Raw genomic sequence first — 16,827 nt, 5'->3', positions numbered from 1 at the left:
ATGCACCTGATAACACAGCATACCATATTGTTACAACGTTTGCCACAGTCCTGCCGCGGACGACTCGCAAATGCGTGTCAGGAGACTTGTGTGTGGCTCCGTAGCTACACGTTCGGACCACATGGGGGCACTAATATTATACCAGCCCCGTACCACCAATACATACACCAATAACAAGGGGTGGCGTTCACTCCGATCCACCCATGGTCATGTACCATTTATTTGACATTATTTCAATTAAATTGGAATAAATGGAAGAATAACGTGGAACTAATAAAATAAGAACCAATGATATAACCAGTGAAGCTAAAAAAAATGAATGAAGCTTCTCCACACCTGCTAATTGCCACATTAACTAAACTTCCCTTTATTGCATTCAGTAAACACCATTTTTTAAAATTGATTCATTAACTTTTTATTTAGTAAACACTCACTGCACCAACCCAACCGGACTGCATCGGGTCATCTGTCTGCTACACCTGTAGACTACGAGAGTCCCCTTTTGGTCTTAATGTGGAGCTCCGGAGCCACACTCAAGTCTCCAGACACGCATTTGCAAATTGCCACACGCATTTGCGAGTCGTCCACGGCGAGAATGTAGCAACACCCAAAGGCAGGGGACGCTGAATGTTGGCATTTTGTGCTCTCAGCCTGTCAGGCGAATATGTGGAAATTTATAAAAAAGCAGCTCGCATACTTGCTTACATTTGTCAAAAGTTTTTTTTTTTTTTTGCAGTGCAAAAGCTTACAGCACCTGGTATTCCCAGGCGGTCTCCCATCCAAGTGCTAACCAGGCCCGAACCGGCTTAGCTTCGGAGATCGGACGAGATCGGGCGTTCTCAGGGTAGTATGGCCGTAAGCGACAATTCCTTTCAAAATTTTGCATTTTATACATGTGGTCTTTATTGTGGCAAATACTCCAATCCAAAAATACGTAACAAGAATCTGAAACTATAACCACAGTCACAAATGTGTCACAACAATCTACAATGCATGATTGAAGTCACAGATATATGACAAATATCAGCAAATGTGTACAATGGTTTGTTGGCACATACACATGGTTAAATGCGGACAAAAATCCGTAGATGGGCGAAAACGGGACCTTTTGATTGGCTGTGTTCTTACAGGTGACGTTTGCTACAGTCCTGCCGCGGACGACTCGCAAATGCGTGTGCTGATTTGCAAATGCGTGTCAGGAGACTTGTGTGTGGCTCCGTAGCTACACGTTCGGACCACATGGGGGCACTAATATTATACCAGCCCCGTACCACCAATATATACACCAATAACAAGGGGTGGCGTTCACTCCGATCCACCCATGGTCATGTACCATTTATTTGACATTATTTAAATTAAATTGGAATAAATGGAAGAATAAAGTGGAACTAATAAAATAAAAACAAATGATATAACCAGTGAAGCTAAAAAAAATGAATGAAGCTTCTCTAACCTTCTAATTGCCACATTAACTAAACTTCCCTTTATTGCATTCAGTAAACACCATTTTTTAAAATTGATTCATTAACTTTTTATTTAGTAAACACTCACTGCACCAACCCAACCGGACTGCATCGGGTCATCTGTCTGCTACACCTGTAGACTACGAGAGTCCCCTTTTGGTCTTAATGTGGAGCTCCGGAGCCACACTCAAGTCTCCAGACACGCATTTGCAAATTGCCACACGCATTTGCGAGTCGTCCACGGCGAGACTGTAGCAACACCCAAAGGCAGGGGACGCTGAATGTTGGCATTTTGTGCTCTCAGCCTGTGAGGCGAATATGTGGAAATTTATAAAAAAGCAGCTCGCATACTTGCTTACATTTGTCAAAAGTTTTTTTTATTTTTGCGGTGCAAAAGCTTACAGCACCTGGTATTCCCAGGCGGTCTCCCATCCAAGTACTAACCAGGCCCCACCCTGCTTAGCTTCCGAGATCGGACGAGATCGGGCGTTCTCAGGGTAGTATGGCCGTAAGCGAGAATTCCTTTCAAAATTTTGCATTTTATACATGTTGTCTTTATTGTGGCAAATACTTCAATCCAAAAATACGTAACAAGAATCTGAAACTATAACCACAGTCACAAATGTGTCACAACAATCTACAATGCATGATTGAAGTCACAGATATATGACAAATATCAGCAAATGTGTACAATGATTTGTTGGCACATACACATGGTTAAATGCGGACAAAAATCCGTAGATGGGCGACCTGTAAAAACGGGACCTTTTCTTACAGGTGACGTTTGCTACAGTCCTGCCGCGGACGACTCGCAAATGCGTGTGCTGATTTGCAAATGCGTGTCAGGAGACTTGTGTGTGGCTCCGTAGCTACACATTCGGACCACATGGGGGCACTAATATTATACCAGCCCCGTACCACCAATATATACACCAATAACTTGGGGGGGCGTTCACTGCTATCCACCCATGGTCATGTACCATTTATTTGACATTATTTAAATTAAATTGGAATAAATGGAAGAATAAAGTGGAACTAATAAAATAAGAACCAATGATATAACCAGTGAAGCTAAAAAAAATGAATAAAGCTTCTCCACACCTGCTAATTGCCACATTAACTATACTTCCCTTTATTGCATTCAGTAAACGCCATTTTTTAAAATTGATTCATTAACTTTTTATTTAGTAAACACTCACTGCACCAACCCAACCGGACTGCATCGGGTCATATGTCTGCTACACCTGTAGACTCCGAGGGTACCCTTTTGGTCTTAATGTGTGGCTCCGGAGCCACAGTCAAGTCTCCAGACACGCATTTGCAAATTGCCACACGCATTTGCGAGTCGTCCACGGCGAGACTGTAGCAACACCCAAAGGCAGGGGACGCTGAATGTTGGCAATTTGTGCTCTCAGCCTGTCAGGCGAATATGTGGAAATTTATAAAAAAGCAGCTCGCATACTTGCTTAGATTTGTCAAAGTTTTTTTTATTTATTTATTTTTTGCGGTGCAAAAGCTTACAGCACCTGGTATTCCCAGGCGGTCTCCCATCCAAGTACTAACCAGGCCCGACCCTGCTTATCTTCCGAGATCGGACGAGATCGGGCGTTCTCAGGGTAGTATGGCCGTAAGCGAGTATTCCTTTCAAAATTTTGCATTTTATACATGTTGTCTTTATTGTGGCAAATACTTCAATCCAAAAACACGTAACAAGAATCTGAAACTATAACCACAGTCACAAATGTGTCACAACAATCTACAATGCATGATTGAAGTCACAGATATATGACAAATATCAGCAAATGTGTACAATGATTTGTTGGCACATACACATGGTTAAATGCGGACAAAAATCCGTAGATGGGCGACCTGTAAAAACGGGACCTTTTCTTACAGGTGACGTTTGCTACAGTCCTGCCGCGGACGACTCGCAAATGCGTGTGCTGATTTGCAAATGCGTGTCAGGAGACTTGTGTGTGGCTCCGTAGCTACACATTCGGACCACATGGGGGCACTAATATTATACCAGCCCCGTACCACCAATATATACACCAATAACTTGGGGGGGGCGTTCACTGCTATCCACCCATGGTCATGTACCATTTATTTGACATTATTTAAATTAAATTGGAATAAATGGAAGAATAAAGTGGAACTAATAAAATAAGAACCAATGATATATCCAGTGAAGCTAAAAAAAATGAATGAAGCTTCTCCACACCTGCTAATTGCCACATTAACTATACTTCCCTTTATTGCATTCAGTAAACACCATTTTTTTAAATTGATTCATTAACTTTTTATTTAGTAAACACTCACTGCACCAACCCAACCGGACTGCATCGGGTCATCTGTCTGCTACACCTGTAGACTACGAGAGTCCCCTTTTGGTCTTAATGTGGAGCTCCGGAGCCACACTCAAGTCTCCAGACACGCATTTGCAAATTGCCACACGCATTTGCGAGTCGTCCACGGCGAGACTGTAGCAACACCCAAAGGCAGGGGACGCTGAATGTTGGCAATTTGTGCTCTCAGCCTGTCAGGCGAATATGTGGAAATTTATAAAAAAGCAGCTCGCATACTTGCTTACATTTGTCAAAAGTTTTTTTTATTTTTGCGGTGCAAAAGCTTACAGCACCTGGTATTCCCAGGTGGTCTCCCATCCAAGTACTAACCAGGCCCGACCCTGCTTATCTTCCGAGATCGGACGAGATCGGGCGTTCTCAGGGTAGTATGGCCGTAAGCGAGTATTCCTTTCAAAATTTTGCATTTTATACATGTTGTCTTTATTGTGGCAAATACTTCAATCCAAAAACACGTAACAAGAATCTGAAACTATAACCACAGTCACAAATGTGTCACAACAATCTACAATGCGTGATTGAAGTCACAGATATATGACAAATATCAGCAAATGTGTACAATGATTTGTTGGCACATACACATGGTTAAATGCGGACAAAAATCCGTAGATGGGCGACCTGTAAAAACGGGACCTTTTCTTACAGGTGACGTTTGCTACAGTCCTGCCGCGGACGATTCGCAAATGCGTGTGCTGATTTGCAAATGCGTGTCAGGAGACTTGTGTGTGGCTCCGTAGCTACACATTCGGACCACATGGGGGCACTAATATTATACCAGCCTCGTACCACCAATATATACACCAATAACTTGGGGGGGCGTTCACTGCTATCCACCCATGGTCATGTACCATTTATTTGACATTATTTAAATTAAATTGGAATAAATGGAAGAATAAAGTGGAACTAATAAAATAAGAACCAATGATATAACCAGTGAAGCTAAAAAAAATGAATGAAGCTTCTCCACACCTGCTAATTGCCACATTAACTATACTTCCCTTTATTGCATTCAGTAAACACCATTTTTTAAAATTGATTCATTAACTTTTTATTTAGTAAACACTCACTGCACCAACCCAACCGGACTGCATCGGGTCATCTGTCTGCTACACCTGTAGACTACGAGAGTCCCCTTTTGGTCTTAATGTGGAGCTCCGGAGCCACACTCAAGTCTCCAGACACGCATTTGCAAATTGCCACACGCATTTGCGAGTCGTCCACGGCGAGACTGTAGCAACACCCAAAGGCAGGGGACGCTGAATGTTGGCATTTTGTGCTCTCAGCCTGTCAGGCGAATATGTGGAAATTTATAAAAAAGCAGCTCGCATACTTGCTTACATTTGTCAAAAGTTTTTTTTTTTTTTGCAGTGCAAAAGCTTACAGCACCTGGTATTCCCAGGCGGTCTCCCATCCAAGTGCTAACCAGGCCCGAACCGGCTTAGCTTCGGAGATCGGACGAGATCGGGCGTTCTCAGGGTAGTATGGCCGTAAGCGACAATTCCTTTCAAAATTTTGCATTTTATACATGTGGTCTTTATTGTGGCAAATACTCCAATCCAAAAATACGTAACAAGAATCTGAAACTATAACCACAGTCACAAATGTGTCACAACAATCTACAATGCATGATTGAAGTCACAGATATATGACAAATATCAGCAAATGTGTACAATGGTTTGTTGGCACATACACATGGTTAAATGCGGACAAAAATCCGTAGATGGGCGAAAACGGGACCTTTTGATTGGCTGTGTTCTTACAGGTGACGTTTGCTACAGTCCTGCCGCGGACGACTCGCAAATGCGTGTGCTGATTTGCAAATGCGTGTCAGGAGACTTGTGTGTGGCTCCGTAGCTACACGTTCGGACCACATGGGGGCACTAATATTATACCAGCCCCGTACCACCAATATATACACCAATAACAAGGGGTGGCGTTCACTCCGATCCACCCATGGTCATGTACCATTTATTTGACATTATTTAAATTAAATTGGAATAAATGGAAGAATAAAGTGGAACTAATAAAATAAAAACAAATGATATAACCAGTGAAGCTAAAAAAAATGAATGAAGCTTCTCTAACCTTCTAATTGCCACATTAACTAAACTTCCCTTTATTGCATTCAGTAAACACCATTTTTTAAAATTGATTCATTAACTTTTTATTTAGTAAACACTCACTGCACCAACCCAACCGGACTGCATCGGGTCATCTGTCTGCTACACCTGTAGACTACGAGAGTCCCCTTTTGGTCTTAATGTGGAGCTCCGGAGCCACACTCAAGTCTCCAGACACGCATTTGCAAATTGCCACACGCATTTGCGAGTCGTCCACGGCGAGACTGTAGCAACACCCAAAGGCAGGGGACGCTGAATGTTGGCATTTTGTGCTCTCAGCCTGTGAGGCGAATATGTGGAAATTTATAAAAAAGCAGCTCGCATACTTGCTTACATTTGTCAAAAGTTTTTTTTATTTTTGCGGTGCAAAAGCTTACAGCACCTGGTATTCCCAGGCGGTCTCCCATCCAAGTACTAACCAGGCCCCACCCTGCTTAGCTTCCGAGATCGGACGAGATCGGGCGTTCTCAGGGTAGTATGGCCGTAAGCGAGAATTCCTTTCAAAATTTTGCATTTTATACATGTTGTCTTTATTGTGGCAAATACTTCAATCCAAAAATACGTAACAAGAATCTGAAACTATAACCACAGTCACAAATGTGTCACAACAATCTACAATGCATGATTGAAGTCACAGATATATGACAAATATCAGCAAATGTGTACAATGATTTGTTGGCACATACACATGGTTAAATGCGGACAAAAATCCGTAGATGGGCGACCTGTAAAAACGGGACCTTTTCTTACAGGTGACGTTTGCTACAGTCCTGCCGCGGACGACTCGCAAATGCGTGTGCTGATTTGCAAATGCGTGTCAGGAGACTTGTGTGTGGCTCCGTAGCTACACATTCGGACCACATGGGGGCACTAATATTATACCAGCCCCGTACCACCAATATATACACCAATAACTTGGGGGGGCGTTCACTGCTATCCACCCATGGTCATGTACCATTTATTTGACATTATTTAAATTAAATTGGAATAAATGGAAGAATAAAGTGGAACTAATAAAATAAGAACCAATGATATAACCAGTGAAGCTAAAAAAAATGAATAAAGCTTCTCCACACCTGCTAATTGCCACATTAACTATACTTCCCTTTATTGCATTCAGTAAACGCCATTTTTTAAAATTGATTCATTAACTTTTTATTTAGTAAACACTCACTGCACCAACCCAACCGGACTGCATCGGGTCATATGTCTGCTACACCTGTAGACTCCGAGGGTACCCTTTTGGTCTTAATGTGTGGCTCCGGAGCCACAGTCAAGTCTCCAGACACGCATTTGCAAATTGCCACACGCATTTGCGAGTCGTCCACGGCGAGACTGTAGCAACACCCAAAGGCAGGGGACGCTGAATGTTGGCAATTTGTGCTCTCAGCCTGTCAGGCGAATATGTGGAAATTTATAAAAAAGCAGCTCGCATACTTGCTTAGATTTGTCAAAGTTTTTTTTATTTATTTATTTTTTGCGGTGCAAAAGCTTACAGCACCTGGTATTCCCAGGCGGTCTCCCATCCAAGTACTAACCAGGCCCGACCCTGCTTATCTTCCGAGATCGGACGAGATCGGGCGTTCTCAGGGTAGTATGGCCGTAAGCGAGTATTCCTTTCAAAATTTTGCATTTTATACATGTTGTCTTTATTGTGGCAAATACTTCAATCCAAAAACACGTAACAAGAATCTGAAACTATAACCACAGTCACAAATGTGTCACAACAATCTACAATGCATGATTGAAGTCACAGATATATGACAAATATCAGCAAATGTGTACAATGATTTGTTGGCACATACACATGGTTAAATGCGGACAAAAATCCGTAGATGGGCGACCTGTAAAAACGGGACCTTTTCTTACAGGTGACGTTTGCTACAGTCCTGCCGCGGACGACTCGCAAATGCGTGTGCTGATTTGCAAATGCGTGTCAGGAGACTTGTGTGTGGCTCCGTAGCTACACATTCGGACCACATGGGGGCACTAATATTATACCAGCCCCGTACCACCAATATATACACCAATAACTTGGGGGGGGCGTTCACTGCTATCCACCCATGGTCATGTACCATTTATTTGACATTATTTAAATTAAATTGGAATAAATGGAAGAATAAAGTGGAACTAATAAAATAAGAACCAATGATATATCCAGTGAAGCTAAAAAAAATGAATGAAGCTTCTCCACACCTGCTAATTGCCACATTAACTATACTTCCCTTTATTGCATTCAGTAAACACCATTTTTTTAAATTGATTCATTAACTTTTTATTTAGTAAACACTCACTGCACCAACCCAACCGGACTGCATCGGGTCATCTGTCTGCTACACCTGTAGACTACGAGAGTCCCCTTTTGGTCTTAATGTGGAGCTCCGGAGCCACACTCAAGTCTCCAGACACGCATTTGCAAATTGCCACACGCATTTGCGAGTCGTCCACGGCGAGACTGTAGCAACACCCAAAGGCAGGGGACGCTGAATGTTGGCAATTTGTGCTCTCAGCCTGTCAGGCGAATATGTGGAAATTTATAAAAAAGCAGCTCGCATACTTGCTTACATTTGTCAAAAGTTTTTTTTATTTTTGCGGTGCAAAAGCTTACAGCACCTGGTATTCCCAGGTGGTCTCCCATCCAAGTACTAACCAGGCCCGACCCTGCTTATCTTCCGAGATCGGACGAGATCGGGCGTTCTCAGGGTAGTATGGCCGTAAGCGAGTATTCCTTTCAAAATTTTGCATTTTATACATGTTGTCTTTATTGTGGCAAATACTTCAATCCAAAAACACGTAACAAGAATCTGAAACTATAACCACAGTCACAAATGTGTCACAACAATCTACAATGCGTGATTGAAGTCACAGATATATGACAAATATCAGCAAATGTGTACAATGATTTGTTGGCACATACACATGGTTAAATGCGGACAAAAATCCGTAGATGGGCGACCTGTAAAAACGGGACCTTTTCTTACAGGTGACGTTTGCTACAGTCCTGCCGCGGACGATTCGCAAATGCGTGTGCTGATTTGCAAATGCGTGTCAGGAGACTTGTGTGTGGCTCCGTAGCTACACATTCGGACCACATGGGGGCACTAATATTATACCAGCCTCGTACCACCAATATATACACCAATAACTTGGGGGGGCGTTCACTGCTATCCACCCATGGTCATGTACCATTTATTTGACATTATTTAAATTAAATTGGAATAAATGGAAGAATAAAGTGGAACTAATAAAATAAGAACCAATGATATAACCAGTGAAGCTAAAAAAAATGAATGAAGCTTCTCCACACCTGCTAATTGCCACATTAACTATACTTCCCTTTATTGCATTCAGTAAACACCATTTTTTAAAATTGATTCATTAACTTTTTATTTAGTAAACACTCACTGCACCAACCCAACCGGACTGCATCGGGTCATCTGTCTGCTACACCTGTAGACTACGAGAGTCCCCTTTTGGTCTTAATGTGGAGCTCCGGAGCCACACTCAAGTCTCCAGACACGCATTTGCAAATTGCCACACGCATTTGCGAGTCGTCCACGGCGAGACTGTAGCAACACCCAAAGGCAGGGGACGCTGAATGTTGGCATTTTGTGCTCTCAGCCTGTCAGGCGAATATGTGGAAATTTATAAAAAAGCAGCTCGCATACTTGCTTACATTTGTCAAAAGTTTTTTTTTTTTTTGCAGTGCAAAAGCTTACAGCACCTGGTATTCCCAGGCGGTCTCCCATCCAAGTGCTAACCAGGCCCGAACCGGCTTAGCTTCGGAGATCGGACGAGATCGGGCGTTCTCAGGGTAGTATGGCCGTAAGCGACAATTCCTTTCAAAATTTTGCATTTTATACATGTGGTCTTTATTGTGGCAAATACTCCAATCCAAAAATACGTAACAAGAATCTGAAACTATAACCACAGTCACAAATGTGTCACAACAATCTACAATGCATGATTGAAGTCACAGATATATGACAAATATCAGCAAATGTGTACAATGGTTTGTTGGCACATACACATGGTTAAATGCGGACAAAAATCCGTAGATGGGCGAAAACGGGACCTTTTGATTGGCTGTGTTCTTACAGGTGACGTTTGCTACAGTCCTGCCGCGGACGACTCGCAAATGCGTGTGCTGATTTGCAAATGCGTGTCAGGAGACTTGTGTGTGGCTCCGTAGCTACACGTTCGGACCACATGGGGGCACTAATATTATACCAGCCCCGTACCACCAATATATACACCAATAACAAGGGGTGGCGTTCACTCCGATCCACCCATGGTCATGTACCATTTATTTGACATTATTTAAATTAAATTGGAATAAATGGAAGAATAAAGTGGAACTAATAAAATAAAAACAAATGATATAACCAGTGAAGCTAAAAAAAATGAATGAAGCTTCTCTAACCTTCTAATTGCCACATTAACTAAACTTCCCTTTATTGCATTCAGTAAACACCATTTTTTAAAATTGATTCATTAACTTTTTATTTAGTAAACACTCACTGCACCAACCCAACCGGACTGCATCGGGTCATCTGTCTGCTACACCTGTAGACTACGAGAGTCCCCTTTTGGTCTTAATGTGGAGCTCCGGAGCCACACTCAAGTCTCCAGACACGCATTTGCAAATTGCCACACGCATTTGCGAGTCGTCCACGGCGAGACTGTAGCAACACCCAAAGGCAGGGGACGCTGAATGTTGGCATTTTGTGCTCTCAGCCTGTGAGGCGAATATGTGGAAATTTATAAAAAAGCAGCTCGCATACTTGCTTACATTTGTCAAAAGTTTTTTTTATTTTTGCGGTGCAAAAGCTTACAGCACCTGGTATTCCCAGGCGGTCTCCCATCCAAGTACTAACCAGGCCCCACCCTGCTTAGCTTCCGAGATCGGACGAGATCGGGCGTTCTCAGGGTAGTATGGCCGTAAGCGAGAATTCCTTTCAAAATTTTGCATTTTATACATGTTGTCTTTATTGTGGCAAATACTTCAATCCAAAAATACGTAACAAGAATCTGAAACTATAACCACAGTCACAAATGTGTCACAACAATCTACAATGCATGATTGAAGTCACAGATATATGACAAATATCAGCAAATGTGTACAATGATTTGTTGGCACATACACATGGTTAAATGCGGACAAAAATCCGTAGATGGGCGACCTGTAAAAACGGGACCTTTTCTTACAGGTGACGTTTGCTACAGTCCTGCCGCGGACGACTCGCAAATGCGTGTGCTGATTTGCAAATGCGTGTCAGGAGACTTGTGTGTGGCTCCGTAGCTACACATTCGGACCACATGGGGGCACTAATATTATACCAGCCCCGTACCACCAATATATACACCAATAACTTGGGGGGGCGTTCACTGCTATCCACCCATGGTCATGTACCATTTATTTGACATTATTTAAATTAAATTGGAATAAATGGAAGAATAAAGTGGAACTAATAAAATAAGAACCAATGATATAACCAGTGAAGCTAAAAAAAATGAATAAAGCTTCTCCACACCTGCTAATTGCCACATTAACTATACTTCCCTTTATTGCATTCAGTAAACGCCATTTTTTAAAATTGATTCATTAACTTTTTATTTAGTAAACACTCACTGCACCAAACCAACCGGACTGCATCGGGTCATATGTCTGCTACACCTGTAGACTCCGAGGGTACCCTTTTGGTCTTAATGTGTGGCTCCGGAGCCACAGTCAAGTCTCCAGACACGCATTTGCAAATTGCCACACGCATTTGCGAGTCGTCCACGGCGAGACTGTAGCAACACCCAAAGGCAGGGGACGCTGAATGTTGGCAATTTGTGCTCTCAGCCTGTCAGGCGAATATGTGGAAATTTATAAAAAAGCAGCTCGCATACTTGCTTAGATTTGTCAAAGTTTTTTTTATTTATTTATTTTTTGCGGTGCAAAAGCTTACAGCACCTGGTATTCCCAGGCGGTCTCCCATCCAAGTACTAACCAGGCCCGACCCTGCTTATCTTCCGAGATCGGACGAGATCGGGCGTTCTCAGGGTAGTATGGCCGTAAGCGAGTATTCCTTTCAAAATTTTGCATTTTATACATGTTGTCTTTATTGTGGCAAATACTTCAATCCAAAAACACGTAACAAGAATCTGAAACTATAACCACAGTCACAAATGTGTCACAACAATCTACAATGCATGATTGAAGTCACAGATATATGACAAATATCAGCAAATGTGTACAATGATTTGTTGGCACATACACATGGTTAAATGCGGACAAAAATCCGTAGATGGGCGACCTGTAAAAACGGGACCTTTTCTTACAGGTGACGTTTGCTACAGTCCTGCCGCGGACGACTCGCAAATGCGTGTGCTGATTTGCAAATGCGTGTCAGGAGACTTGTGTGTGGCTCCGTAGCTACACATTCGGACCACATGGGGGCACTAATATTATACCAGCCCCGTACCACCAATATATACACCAATAACTTGGGGGGGGCGTTCACTGCTATCCACCCATGGTCATGTACCATTTATTTGACATTATTTAAATTAAATTGGAATAAATGGAAGAATAAAGTGGAACTAATAAAATAAGAACCAATGATATATCCAGTGAAGCTAAAAAAAATGAATGAAGCTTCTCCACACCTGCTAATTGCCACATTAACTATACTTCCCTTTATTGCATTCAGTAAACACCATTTTTTTAAATTGATTCATTAACTTTTTATTTAGTAAACACTCACTGCACCAACCCAACCGGACTGCATCGGGTCATCTGTCTGCTACACCTGTAGACTACGAGAGTCCCCTTTTGGTCTTAATGTGGAGCTCCGGAGCCACACTCAAGTCTCCAGACACGCATTTGCAAATTGCCACACGCATTTGCGAGTCGTCCACGGCGAGACTGTAGCAACACCCAAAGGCAGGGGACGCTGAATGTTGGCAATTTGTGCTCTCAGCCTGTCAGGCGAATATGTGGAAATTTATAAAAAAGCAGCTCGCATACTTGCTTACATTTGTCAAAAGTTTTTTTTATTTTTGCGGTGCAAAAGCTTACAGCACCTGGTATTCCCAGGTGGTCTCCCATCCAAGTACTAACCAGGCCCGACCCTGCTTATCTTCCGAGATCGGACGAGATCGGGCGTTCTCAGGGTAGTATGGCCGTAAGCGAGTATTCCTTTCAAAATTTTGCATTTTATACATGTTGTCTTTATTGTGGCAAATACTTCAATCCAAAAACACGTAACAAGAATCTGAAACTATAACCACAGTCACAAATGTGTCACAACAATCTACAATGCGTGATTGAAGTCACAGATATATGACAAATATCAGCAAATGTGTACAATGATTTGTTGGCACATACACATGGTTAAATGCGGACAAAAATCCGTAGATGGGCGACCTGTAAAAACGGGACCTTTTCTTACAGGTGACGTTTGCTACAGTCCTGCCGCGGACGATTCGCAAATGCGTGTGCTGATTTGCAAATGCGTGTCAGGAGACTTGTGTGTGGCTCCGTAGCTACACATTCGGACCACATGGGGGCACTAATATTATACCAGCCTCGTACCACCAATATATACACCAATAACTTGGGGGGGCGTTCACTGCTATCCACCCATGGTCATGTACCATTTATTTGACATTATTTAAATTAAATTGGAATAAATGGAAGAATAAAGTGGAACTAATAAAATAAGAACCAATGATATAACCAGTGAAGCTAAAAAAAATGAATGAAGCTTCTCCACACCTGCTAATTGCCACATTAACTATACTTCCCTTTATTGCATTCAGTAAACACCATTTTTTAAAATTGATTCATTAACTTTTTATTTAGTAAACACTCACTGCACCAACCCAACCGGACTGCATCGGGTCATCTGTCTGCTACACCTGTAGACTACGAGAGTCCCCTTTTGGTCTTAATGTGGAGCTCCGGAGCCACACTCAAGTCTCCAGACACGCATTTGCAAATTGCCACACGCATTTGCGAGTCGTCCACGGCGAGACTGTAGCAACACCCAAAGGCAGGGGACGCTGAATGTTGGCATTTTGTGCTCTCAGCCTGTCAGGCGAATATGTGGAAATTTATAAAAAAGCAGCTCGCATACTTGCTTACATTTGTCAAAAGTTTTTTTTTTTTTTGCAGTGCAAAAGCTTACAGCACCTGGTATTCCCAGGCGGTCTCCCATCCAAGTGCTAACCAGGCCCGAACCGGCTTAGCTTCGGAGATCGGACGAGATCGGGCGTTCTCAGGGTAGTATGGCCGTAAGCGACAATTCCTTTCAAAATTTTGCATTTTATACATGTGGTCTTTATTGTGGCAAATACTCCAATCCAAAAATACGTAACAAGAATCTGAAACTATAACCACAGTCACAAATGTGTCACAACAATCTACAATGCATGATTGAAGTCACAGATATATGACAAATATCAGCAAATGTGTACAATGGTTTGTTGGCACATACACATGGTTAAATGCGGACAAAAATCCGTAGATGGGCGAAAACGGGACCTTTTGATTGGCTGTGTTCTTACAGGTGACGTTTGCTACAGTCCTGCCGCGGACGACTCGCAAATGCGTGTGCTGATTTGCAAATGCGTGTCAGGAGACTTGTGTGTGGCTCCGTAGCTACACGTTCGGACCACATGGGGGCACTAATATTATACCAGCCCCGTACCACCAATATATACACCAATAACAAGGGGTGGCGTTCACTCCGATCCACCCATGGTCATGTACCATTTATTTGACATTATTTAAATTAAATTGGAATAAATGGAAGAATAAAGTGGAACTAATAAAATAAAAACAAATGATATAACCAGTGAAGCTAAAAAAAATGAATGAAGCTTCTCTAACCTTCTAATTGCCACATTAACTAAACTTCCCTTTATTGCATTCAGTAAACACCATTTTTTAAAATTGATTCATTAACTTTTTATTTAGTAAACACTCACTGCACCAACCCAACCGGACTGCATCGGGTCATCTGTCTGCTACACCTGTAGACTACGAGAGTCCCCTTTTGGTCTTAATGTGGAGCTCCGGAGCCACACTCAAGTCTCCAGACACGCATTTGCAAATTGCCACACGCATTTGCGAGTCGTCCACGGCGAGACTGTAGCAACACCCAAAGGCAGGGGACGCTGAATGTTGGCATTTTGTGCTCTCAGCCTGTGAGGCGAATATGTGGAAATTTATAAAAAAGCAGCTCGCATACTTGCTTACATTTGTCAAAAGTTTTTTTTATTTTTGCGGTGCAAAAGCTTACAGCACCTGGTATTCCCAGGCGGTCTCCCATCCAAGTACTAACCAGGCCCCACCCTGCTTAGCTTCCGAGATCGGACGAGATCGGGCGTTCTCAGGGTAGTATGGCCGTAAGCGAGAATTCCTTTCAAAATTTTGCATTTTATACATGTTGTCTTTATTGTGGCAAATACTTCAATCCAAAAATACGTAACAAGAATCTGAAACTATAACCACAGTCACAAATGTGTCACAACAATCTACAATGCATGATTGAAGTCACAGATATATGACAAATATCAGCAAATGTGTACAATGATTTGTTGGCACATACACATGGTTAAATGCGGACAAAAATCCGTAGATGGGCGACCTGTAAAAACGGGACCTTTTCTTACAGGTGACGTTTGCTACAGTCCTGCCGCGGACGACTCGCAAATGCGTGTGCTGATTTGCAAATGCGTGTCAGGAGACTTGTGTGTGGCTCCGTAGCTACACATTCGGACCACATGGGGGCACTAATATTATACCAGCCCCGTACCACCAATATATACACCAATAACTTGGGGGGGCGTTCACTGCTATCCACCCATGGTCATGTACCATTTATTTGACATTATTTAAATTAAATTGGAATAAATGGAAGAATAAAGTGGAACTAATAAAATAAGAACCAATGATATAACCAGTGAAGCTAAAAAAAATGAATAAAGCTTCTCCACACCTGCTAATTGCCACATTAACTATACTTCCCTTTATTGCATTCAGTAAACGCCATTTTTTAAAATTGATTCATTAACTTTTTATTTAGTAAACACTCACTGCACCAAACCAACCGGACTGCATCGGGTCATATGTCTGCTACACCTGTAGACTCCGAGGGTACCCTTTTGGTCTTAATGTGTGGCTCCGGAGCCACAGTCAAGTCTCCAGACACGCATTTGCAAATTGCCACACGCATTTGCGAGTCGTCCACGGCGAGACTGTAGCAACACCCAAAGGCAGGGGACGCTGAATGTTGGCAATTTGTGCTCTCAGCCTGTCAGGCGAATATGTGGAAATTTATAAAAAAGCAGCTCGCATACTTGCTTAGATTTGTCAAAGTTTTTTTTATTTATTTATTTTTTGCGGTGCAAAAGCTTACAGCACCTGGTATTCCCAGGCGGTCTCCCATCCAAGTACTAACCAGGCCCGACCCTGCTTATCTTCCGAGATCGGACGAGATCGGGCGTTCTCAGGGTAGTATGGCCGTAAGCGAGTATTCCTTTCAAAATTTTGCATTTTATACATGTTGTCTTTATTGTGGCAAATACTTCAATCCAAAAACACGTAACAAGAATCTGAAACTATAACCACAGTCACAAATGTGTCACAACAATCTACAATGCATGATTGAAGTCACAGATATATGACAAATATCAGCAAATGTGTACAATGATTTGTTGGCACATACACATGGTTAAATGCGGACAAAAATCCGTAGATGGGCGACCTGTAAAAACGGGACCTTTTCTTACAGGTGACGTTTGCTACAGTCCTGCCGCGGACGACTCGCAAATGCGTGTGCTGATTTGCAAATGCGTGTCAGGAGACTTGTGTGTGGCTCCGTAGCT

The 16,827-nt window shown here is 42.4% G+C and overlaps 11 non-coding genes and 4 pseudogenes across 11 annotated transcripts; all 15 read right to left on the bottom strand.

The window, feature by feature from the left end:
- Nucleotides 1-742: 742 nt before the first annotated feature.
- LOC148315436 (5S ribosomal RNA) lies at nucleotides 743-861 on the bottom strand (annotated as a pseudogene).
- A 997-nt stretch (nucleotides 862-1,858) lies between these two features.
- Nucleotides 1,859-1,977, bottom strand: LOC148315435 (5S ribosomal RNA). Its single transcript, XR_015841071.1, has one exon. It is a non-coding gene; the product is annotated as a 5S ribosomal RNA (ribosomal RNA).
- A 1,000-nt stretch (nucleotides 1,978-2,977) lies between these two features.
- LOC148315434 (5S ribosomal RNA) lies at nucleotides 2,978-3,096 on the bottom strand. The gene has a single exon (XR_015841066.1). It is a non-coding gene; the product is annotated as a 5S ribosomal RNA (ribosomal RNA).
- A 993-nt stretch (nucleotides 3,097-4,089) lies between these two features.
- LOC148315433 (5S ribosomal RNA) lies at nucleotides 4,090-4,208 on the bottom strand. The gene has a single exon (XR_015841058.1). It is a non-coding gene; the product is annotated as a 5S ribosomal RNA (ribosomal RNA).
- A 992-nt stretch (nucleotides 4,209-5,200) lies between these two features.
- Nucleotides 5,201-5,319, bottom strand: LOC148315432 (5S ribosomal RNA; annotated as a pseudogene).
- A 997-nt stretch (nucleotides 5,320-6,316) lies between these two features.
- LOC148315431 (5S ribosomal RNA) lies at nucleotides 6,317-6,435 on the bottom strand. The gene has a single exon (XR_015841069.1). It is a non-coding gene; the product is annotated as a 5S ribosomal RNA (ribosomal RNA).
- Nucleotides 6,436-7,435: 1,000 nt separating this feature from the next.
- LOC148315430 (5S ribosomal RNA) lies at nucleotides 7,436-7,554 on the bottom strand. Its single transcript, XR_015841065.1, has one exon. It is a non-coding gene; the product is annotated as a 5S ribosomal RNA (ribosomal RNA).
- A 993-nt stretch (nucleotides 7,555-8,547) lies between these two features.
- LOC148315429 (5S ribosomal RNA) lies at nucleotides 8,548-8,666 on the bottom strand. The gene has a single exon (XR_015841057.1). It is a non-coding gene; the product is annotated as a 5S ribosomal RNA (ribosomal RNA).
- A 992-nt stretch (nucleotides 8,667-9,658) lies between these two features.
- On the bottom strand, nucleotides 9,659-9,777 carry LOC148315428 (5S ribosomal RNA; annotated as a pseudogene).
- A 997-nt stretch (nucleotides 9,778-10,774) lies between these two features.
- On the bottom strand, nucleotides 10,775-10,893 carry LOC148315427 (5S ribosomal RNA). Its single transcript, XR_015841068.1, has one exon. It is a non-coding gene; the product is annotated as a 5S ribosomal RNA (ribosomal RNA).
- A 1,000-nt stretch (nucleotides 10,894-11,893) lies between these two features.
- On the bottom strand, nucleotides 11,894-12,012 carry LOC148315426 (5S ribosomal RNA). The gene has a single exon (XR_015841064.1). It is a non-coding gene; the product is annotated as a 5S ribosomal RNA (ribosomal RNA).
- A 993-nt stretch (nucleotides 12,013-13,005) lies between these two features.
- Nucleotides 13,006-13,124, bottom strand: LOC148315425 (5S ribosomal RNA). Its single transcript, XR_015841056.1, has one exon. It is a non-coding gene; the product is annotated as a 5S ribosomal RNA (ribosomal RNA).
- Nucleotides 13,125-14,116: 992 nt separating this feature from the next.
- Nucleotides 14,117-14,235, bottom strand: LOC148315424 (5S ribosomal RNA; annotated as a pseudogene).
- A 997-nt stretch (nucleotides 14,236-15,232) lies between these two features.
- LOC148315423 (5S ribosomal RNA) lies at nucleotides 15,233-15,351 on the bottom strand. The gene has a single exon (XR_015841067.1). It is a non-coding gene; the product is annotated as a 5S ribosomal RNA (ribosomal RNA).
- Nucleotides 15,352-16,351: 1,000 nt separating this feature from the next.
- LOC148315422 (5S ribosomal RNA) lies at nucleotides 16,352-16,470 on the bottom strand. The gene has a single exon (XR_015841063.1). It is a non-coding gene; the product is annotated as a 5S ribosomal RNA (ribosomal RNA).
- Nucleotides 16,471-16,827: the final 357 nt, after the last annotated feature.

The sequence above is a fragment of the Idiotropiscis lumnitzeri genome, unplaced genomic scaffold (assembly GCF_059441095.1).
Source record: "Idiotropiscis lumnitzeri isolate Australia: NSW breed Sydney's pygmy pipehorse unplaced genomic scaffold, RoL_Ilum_1.0 HiC_scaffold_114, whole genome shotgun sequence".
NCBI lineage: Eukaryota > Metazoa > Chordata > Actinopteri > Syngnathiformes > Syngnathidae > Idiotropiscis > Idiotropiscis lumnitzeri.
This window is presented reverse-complemented; position numbering and strand designations above follow the sequence as displayed.